Source organism: Marmota marmota, unplaced genomic scaffold (assembly GCF_001458135.2).
Source record: "Marmota marmota marmota unplaced genomic scaffold, marMar, whole genome shotgun sequence".
Classification (NCBI taxonomy): Eukaryota; Metazoa; Chordata; class Mammalia; order Rodentia; family Sciuridae; genus Marmota; species Marmota marmota.
Window position 1 is genome coordinate 45,748,448 of NW_026000229.1, and position 8,813 is coordinate 45,757,260.

The window sequence follows — 8,813 nt, forward strand, 5'->3', positions numbered from 1 at the left end:
ACAGTAGATGGGGTAGAGAGAGAAGATGGGAGGGGAGGGGAGGGGGGATACTTGAGGATAGGAAAGGTAGCAGAATACAACAGTAACTAATATGGCATTATGTAAAAATGTGGATGTGTAACCGATGTGATTCTGCAATCTGTATTTGGGGTAAAAATGGGAGTTCATAACCCACTTGAATCTAATGTATGAAATATGATATGTCAAGAGCTCTGTAATGTTTTGAACAACCAATAATAAAAATAATAATTTGCAGGAAAAAATAAATAAATAAATAAATAAATAAATAAATAAATAAATAAATAAATAAAAATTAAATTATACTGGGGAAGATAAAGGAGAACTGATATTGCAACCCAGTACAAATGATTTGACATTCTCTTACTGTTTCTATGTCCTATGTTTAATGATTTTAAGTCCTGATAAAATTTCCTCTTCAAAAATGATAAAATTAAAATTTTACTTCTCTTTCTAAAAGACTTCCTCAGCCACCCTTCATGGGAGAAGCTGAATTGAGGGCCATATAATAAAAATTTGGCATATGATTTGGATACAAAACCAGACATAAAATTTATTAGCATTTAAAATCTATCAGAGGATAGAATGTATTTAGTAAAGTGAATGGGTTAGGAAAAAATATGTTTACTATAGAGTCACATAGAAGTGGATCAACCAAAGTGGATGGAAACTCAAACTTAGATTCAAATATAATGAGCTCTGAATGTTCCAGATATCTTAACGTTAGCAAGACAAAACATTTGCCTTAAATTTTATAAGTGGGTGCTAGAAAATCATAGGCTTTTAAATATTAGTTTCTTGACCATCAAAAATGCAAATCTCTCTCTCCTTTCTTCTAATTTTTCTCTCTCTCCCTCTATTTTTCCATCTGTCTATATATGTATATATACACATATACGTACATATATATGTTTGTATATACATATAATAGTTATAACTGTTTTATTGCTATATATATATATATATATATATATATATATATATATATATATATAAATGTGTGTGTGTATATAAATTGGGAATAAATTGCATGTGCATACATGTGTAAGTAAATTGCACCTTTGGAATGTTAGTGCTGAATGAATGTAAAATTAAAACTTCAGTAGTAAACACCAATATTGCTTAGCTTGATGTCTTAGCAAATAAGAATACTTCTCATGCTGGATGATGGGACAATAATTTCCCTCTGCCATGATTATTTCTTGGTATTATTTTTCTCATCTTTTTCTAGTCTTTAAAATGTCAAGTTTGGACAAGGGAGAGCAGGGGAGTAACAAAATCCATTACCTTAGTGTGACTATATTTCCCTTCTCTTTTACTGAGGACTCAGAAGTACAGATTAAAAAAAGAAAGAAAAAACATTGCAAAATCAAACAAAAATTTGCTAAGGAAAAGGAGATATCTGATAATAGTCTCATAAGTTGCATATAGACATTATACTCTGTCATAGAGATTTACCAAATTTCTAAGGAAAATAAATCAATATTACAACCAATTGATTTATGCCCATTGCAAAATTTGAACAAATGGAACTTTTAACCAAAAATTTAGTTTCTTTTTACAGAATATTTTCTGGGCTAGATTTTCAAAAGATATTTTTATACTCCATGGAATAAATTACATAGACATTAGTGTCACAAATACTATTGCATATATGTTTGAGGTAGTTATTTACTAAAAGATAACTATGCATATTTGAGAGAAACAACTGACCCATAAAAACTCATATAGCTACTTAAAAATAAGTTTTGTAACTATTATTTTTGAAAATGTTGGTGAATAATTACACACAACAGATTTATTACTTAATATTTGCATTTTTGCATGTATATATCAGACTTAGATGGTTTAATTAATTCTGTGATACCTACAGGTGAAATATGCAGTTATATTCTATAGTTCATAATTATACTCTTTATTCTTAGGTTGTTAGTTTAATCATATTTTGTAATAACCAGGTTTATAATGTTTCTGTGTGCTTACTTTTTTCTTTATGATAAGAGATATCATCATATACTATGCATTCTTTGATAATAAAATAATTTTATCCTCTTAAAAGTCAGGGACTACTTGAACAAGGTTTGCTAGAATCTGTTCATGTTGATTCATGGGGAAACGACTATGCTCTTCCTACCTGGATCTGAGAGCATCTCTGCGGCAAGGCATATTACAGTTGTGTTTACTCTTGTTAACTCCATAGAAGTTCTACTAGGAACAGGTAGGAAGAGAAAATTTGTAGATTCAATTTTGAAATTTTCCAGAAGCTAATGAAGCCATTCTTCCCAACATGTGTAGCATGGATCTTTAAAATAAAGGCATGAAAATATTTTAAGAATTATCTTAAAGAAAATCAAAGAAATCAGATGACTTACAAGACACTTTTCTCTTAGAGCAGATTCTGTCTTCTGAAGTGTGCTTGTGTTACATCCATTTATGGGTGGAGATAGTGTCTACGGAGGTGCTCTCCCTCAGCATGACCTATATTCACCACCTGAAGCCATCCCTTGGGGGAAATTAACCCATTTTATGCTCAGAACACAAGTATGGAAATAATTACCTGGATAACTCTTCAGGTCTTATTATAAGAGTGATACCAAGTGTTGTATCCTCTTGAAGTCAGAAAAGGGAGATAAGTAAAAAATCATGTAAATCAGCCCAATGTTAAAATCAGTGAATATTTTAAACTTTATTCACTGGGACAATAAGCACAATAAGTATCACATTTAATTCAAATTTTATTTACAATTGCCAGAGCGGTCATATGCTGAAAGGTGTGATATGAGTTCTAAATATATTTATTTTGACTTCTTAAATTTAAAACCAAATTTATTATAGTACATTGATATATGAGACAGGGCTCATATTTAAGATGTACAGTTTGATGAGTGTGGATACATGCATACAGCCATAAAAAGACCACCACCATGTAAATAATGACTTGTGCCTTAGCCCCCAAAGCTCAGTTGTTCTTAGATAACATTCTTTCAGTACTTTCACATATCCTCCCTCCACAGACAACCGTCAGTCTACAATCTATCATGTGTTAGGGTTTCATGTAAAAAAACTGGAGTAGCATGCACTCATTTTAAAAATATGTTTAGTTGAGTGCTGTGACACATGCCTATAATCTCAATGGCTCAGGAGGCTAATACAGGAGGATTGTGAGTTTTGAAATCACTTTTAAACTCACAAACAACTCAGTGAGACCCTGTCTCTAAATAAAATACAAAATAGGACTGGGGATGTGGCTCATTGGTTGAGTGCCCCAGGTTCCATCCTTGGTAACCCCCCCCCCCAATTTTTTTCTTTAATTAATTGTTCCCAATTTATATTGTTATTTGATTATAACAAATATGAATTTCTTTATTTACCTTAAAGAAAAAATGATATATATACAAATCGATAATAACAGAGGGCATTACAGGGGAAAATCAAAACTCTTACAGATCATAAACTGCAATTCAAATAAACAAAAGAATTTTTCATGCCTATGATCATATGCAGGATAACACAGCATAACACAAATGTCAATGTTATCTTAAATATACATACTTAATAAAAAATTTAGCTTGTCTTAAACTAATCTTAGTAAAACTAACATAGATAAAGATTCATGCTTTTCTAATTCAACTTTGAATAGGAAAATGAAGAGAGGGATCACATCCACTAAATGTTAAACCATATACAAAGTGATTGTCCCAAAATAATGAAGGTAAAACAAAAGACATCTATGAAACTAAACAGAAAACTTGGATCATAAATCTATACATGAGCTGACATACACACAGAGCCATATTGTGGTACAGTTCTATGCTGCCCATTGAAAGCAATGGAGGAAGAGAAGATTAAATTGGAAATATTGCTGGGAACAGTCATTTAGTAAAAGGAGGTAAAAAATTGAGTCTCTCCTTCCATAGAAAGGTGGACTACAGAAACTTTTAATCACAAAATGCAAACAATGAAACAATAATAATAAAAGAAAATGTTGAAGAATATCTTGGCAATCTGTTGCTGGGAAAGAACATCTATAAACAAAACTTTAAAAGTAAAGAGAAAGTAACATTTGAGTAAATATGAAGATATAAATAGTGAAAAACAGCTGTCTAATGAAAGATACTAGGAGGAAACTAAACAGACAGCAAAGTCAAAAGTTATTTGTAGTATATAAAATCAATAAAACCCCTGCTTTCAAAAATAACTTTCTATGATGGTGGAAATACTCTATACCTGTTGGATCTGGTAACAACTATTTACATGCGGATGTTGGACATAAGACCAATGTATGTGAAGAGCTAAATTTTCAATTTCTAAGAAAAATAATTTAAATTTATGCTTACCTATCCATATATGGTAATAGCTACTTTATTTTACTGTGCAGATCTATATCATTCCAATCAATAAGAAAAGTAAAGAAAACCCATTAAGTGAATGAAGATCATAAAAGAGCAAGAAACTGAAGTTTATAGCTAATGGATATGGGAAGGAGGCTCCAAAATTCCTGGGAATCTGAAAAAGCAATAAAGCAACAAGCTATTAGATTATATAGAAAACAAAATTTAGAATACTGACTGGTGGAAACTCTGGCTCTGCAGTTAAAGTAGGTAATAATCTGTAGCTGTTAGTGAAATTAATTATTTTCTTCCCTGGGTGTTTATACTACAGAAATTTTTACACAGGTTTACATGCAGAGAGGGTATAAAGATATTAATCATGAAAATGCTTGTATTATTAGGAAATTGAAGGTACCTTAGTTATTAATTAAGGCACAGTTGGTTAAATTGAGTTTGATTTATATGATGAAAAAATAACAATACTTTGAATTAATGAATTCTCTCTAGAATTACCATATTGATGGTTTTGAGAAGAAAGAAAACTGAATGGCACTTATGCAAGTTAAATCACTACATTGGTATGACAAGTAAGCATTATTTGGGGGACAATAGTAAACAATTTTGGAGTTAATCATAATATAAACATAGCATAAGAGAGAATAAATTTAGAAAGAAAAAAGTAATATATCAAATTCTAGTGCATTTAGCTGAGGGTCAATTATGATCCTAGCCTTATATATGCATCTTCAAGCGGTCATGGATGGTCTATTCATTCCAAATTTAGGGTTTCTATAGGCAAATTTATCAGCTTTCCTAATCCTGTTTTTTCACAGTATAAATTCCAGGATTCCATGGGGGCTACTTTAGTTTTTCTTTGTTCAGGGGACGAACACTAAGTAATGTTCCTACTTGTTTTTAGAAAGATGCATGATGTAAATCTGAACACAAACATGAATGAAAGATAAGACAAAATGTGCAATGACACACTCATTAGCTGTAATCTCTGTTAAGGAAAAAGTGCATTCTTATATGAGTGGATACCAATTGATATCTGCTTCTGTTCAGTCATAAAAACAACTTGTTTACCCTGTTGCAAAATAATCTTTTGACTTATTAGGATCCCCCAAAATGTAAATGTATATGTCCACGCCTGGGGCTCAGAAGAATTCACATAAACTTGACTCTCTTTAATAATCTATAGAATGGAGCTGAAAGATCCTTGATTTAAAGTATAGAAATTCAGTTTTTCTTTCTTCTCAGTAACTACTAGATTTCTAAATATAGTTAATGAGCCACATTTTCAATCACAGTACTTATTATATTAAAAAACCAATTTACTAATGCATATCTGAAATAGATTTCAATGAAAGTAATTTTTCTTTCAATAAAACTACATATATTTTAGAAATACAACAATGGGACATTTTGTAAAATATTTAAAAACCTACAAGGAACCGTTTCAGGCCAACCTATTCTGACATGTAATTTATGTGGCTTTTCCACAAAACCCTTCATCTCCATGGCTGTTGTTTAGAAGGTGTGTATGGAGCTAGTGTGTTGAGTCCTCAGTCTGTTCATGGCTGATTTCATCTCCTGATTCCTCAGTGTATAAATAATGGGGTTCAGTAAGGGTGCAATGACTGAATAAAACACAGAAAGAAATTTATCCACTGAAAGACTACTGAACGACCAAGTGTAAATGAAGATGCAGGGCCCAAAGAACAGAGTGACCACGGTGATGTGAGCAGACAGTGTGGACAGAGCTCTGGAGAGCCCACCAGAGGCTCCATGTCTCACAGTTACCAGAATGACAGAGTAGGAAATAAGCAAGAGTATGAAGCAGATGAAGGACAGGAGGCCTCTGTCAGCAATTACCAGCAACTCCAGAACATAGGTCTCAGTGCAGGCAAGCTTTATTACCAGGGGAAGGTCACAAAATATGTCGTCCACTATGTTGGGGCCACAGAAGGGCAGGGTGACAGTGAAGACCATCTGGCTCATGGTGTGCACCAAGCTAACAGCCCAGGATAGCAGCACAGAGCCCACCAGCACCCTGCGGCTGGCTCATGATGGCTGTGTAGTGAAGAGGCTTGCAGATGGAGATGTACCGATCAACCGCCATAACTATGATAAGAGTCATCTCACTGCCCCCCAAGAAAGGAAGGAAGAACATCTGAGCCATACAGCCCCACAAGGAAGTAGTTTTCTTCTCCGTGAGGAAATCTGTCACCATCTTAGGGGTCATGATGGTGGAAAGAGACATGTCCAGAAAGGAGAGGTTTTCAAGGGGGAAGTACATTGATGTGGAATGAAGGTGAGAGTCAGAGGTCACAGTGATCACAATGAGAAGGTTTCCTGCCATGATTGCTGCATAGGCCAGCAAAAATATGCAAAAGAGAAAATTTCCAGTTCCAGAGTGCTGGTGAGCCCTAACAAAACAAACTCACATATCGTGGAGCTGTTCTTCATATTCATGCAGAAATTTTCAGAAAGCCTCTAAGATGAAAATCATCTGAAAAAAAAAAACCTGGGATATTTTAAGCAGGGATAGTTTTTCAGGGTATGGACATTTAAGCAGTAAATGTTGGTTTCTACAGGAAGAGAGAAAATGGATATTTACAAAAAAATCATTTTAATTAATAGAAGTGCCATTAACAATATTGCATGTTTTTCAGCCAGAGAGGCACAGAATATGAGAAATGTATTTTAAAATTTCATACATCTTGTTTGCATACATAGATTGTATCTAGATACATTTGTTGTTTCTATTATGAGTTCATGCATTTATGCTCTTGTGTTCAATGTGTTTGATGAGGAAAAGGAGTCAAATGCCTAATGATCAAATAAGTGATTTCAAGTGGGTTAGAGCATAATCATTGAGCTTTTTGAAACCTAAGTGTTCACTTTTTCCCTCTGTCTAATATATGCTGATGGGTACATGTGAACACTCTTTAAATGCATACTATTAAGAAGGTATAATGCTAACATATTGAACATCTTTGTGTATTTCATTGACTATATATAAGTATGTGCACTGATGAGATTCTATTCTTTAGAATTAGTTTCATTTTTTGGTATTTATAAGGAAACTCAACCCAAAAGAAACCACAGAAGCACTTCACAACAGACAATCTGTAAGGAATAGTGAGCTTTGATTAAAATATTGTGCTCTATTTAATGCCATTGACATAATCACCTCATTGTCAATTTTATCAAGAATCATTTTGATATCCATCATTAGACCACTCACACAATAATTGAGTCTATATATCAATCTTCACATTATTTTTGAAACTATATAGTCCTCAATCTCAAAAAAATGACAGGTAAAAATCTGGAGACAACACACCAAAATAACTTTTTTAATTTACTATGTAAAACTGGAAAATCAAGAAAAGAAAACAGTACCCATTACTCTAGGTTTTTAAAACTTTTAGTAATCATATTTGCATATTTTGTAAGCAAAAACTTTATAAATATTTAAGAAGTATGTTTTAAAAGCATATTTAAAAATCTTCAGATCTCATATTCACCTGTCTATAAGTAGATGGAATGAAATCCTTCTTTATTCATCATGAAAATTTGTGCATATTATCAGAGATGAAATATTTTCAAAAGTATAAGCATTTTTTACTCCTAGATAAAGTTAAAATAGAAAAAAAAGCAGACCTTCCTAACTAAAGCCACTGCTAAACCTAAGATGGAAAATTTAAAGTTTTGAGTAGTATGTGTTATACAAACATGAGTAAACTAAAAAGGTGTGAAATGATAAAATTGGGTCAAAAAATGTTTGGCTTTGCTCTGGCAGAAACTACATCTGAGAATGGGGTAAATGACTTATTATGGTGGGACTGGAGGGGCAAGCTCATTCAATGTCTTTCACATGGGTAAAAACTGGACAATTGACTCACTGTTTTCAACTATAATCTCTTTCTTACAAAACAAAAGCTATGGAGTCTCCAGTGCTGTTTGCCTGTGTTCAGTAGCTAATACGTTTCCACAGAAGCACTTATGTAGAACAATTAGTGTATATGGAAATGTGTAAAAGACAAGTTTTTTTATTAGAACATGTATTATATGTCTTCTATTGATTATGGTTTTTTTTGCTATGTTACTTTTTCATGAAATTGTTAAGTTATAAACAAATAAGACAATACAAAGGTAATATTCATTTAATACTAATAAAATTTGGGGAAAGTGAACAGTCAAATATACTGGGAATTTATCACTATGAGTATTTTTCCTTATTAAAATAATACACTTGTATATTTCATAGAAGAGACTCCATTTTATAAGTGCAAAAAGGCTTCATTTTCAAATATTGATAGAGTTAATAAAGTAAGAAGATAACTGTTTTAAAATGGATATATTAGCAGTAGAATTAGACATTTGTATTTATGAAGATATTATATGACCAATCAAGGAAAGAGGTGTAGACTTGAGAAATTTAAAAAAAAAATTGAT

General features: G+C 32.3%; 1 pseudogene; it reads right to left on the minus strand.

Moving 5' to 3' along the window:
- Nucleotides 1-5,879: 5,879 nt before the first annotated feature.
- On the minus strand, nucleotides 5,880-6,824 carry LOC107137705 (annotated as a pseudogene).
- Between the last annotated feature and the right edge of the window lie 1,989 nt (nucleotides 6,825-8,813).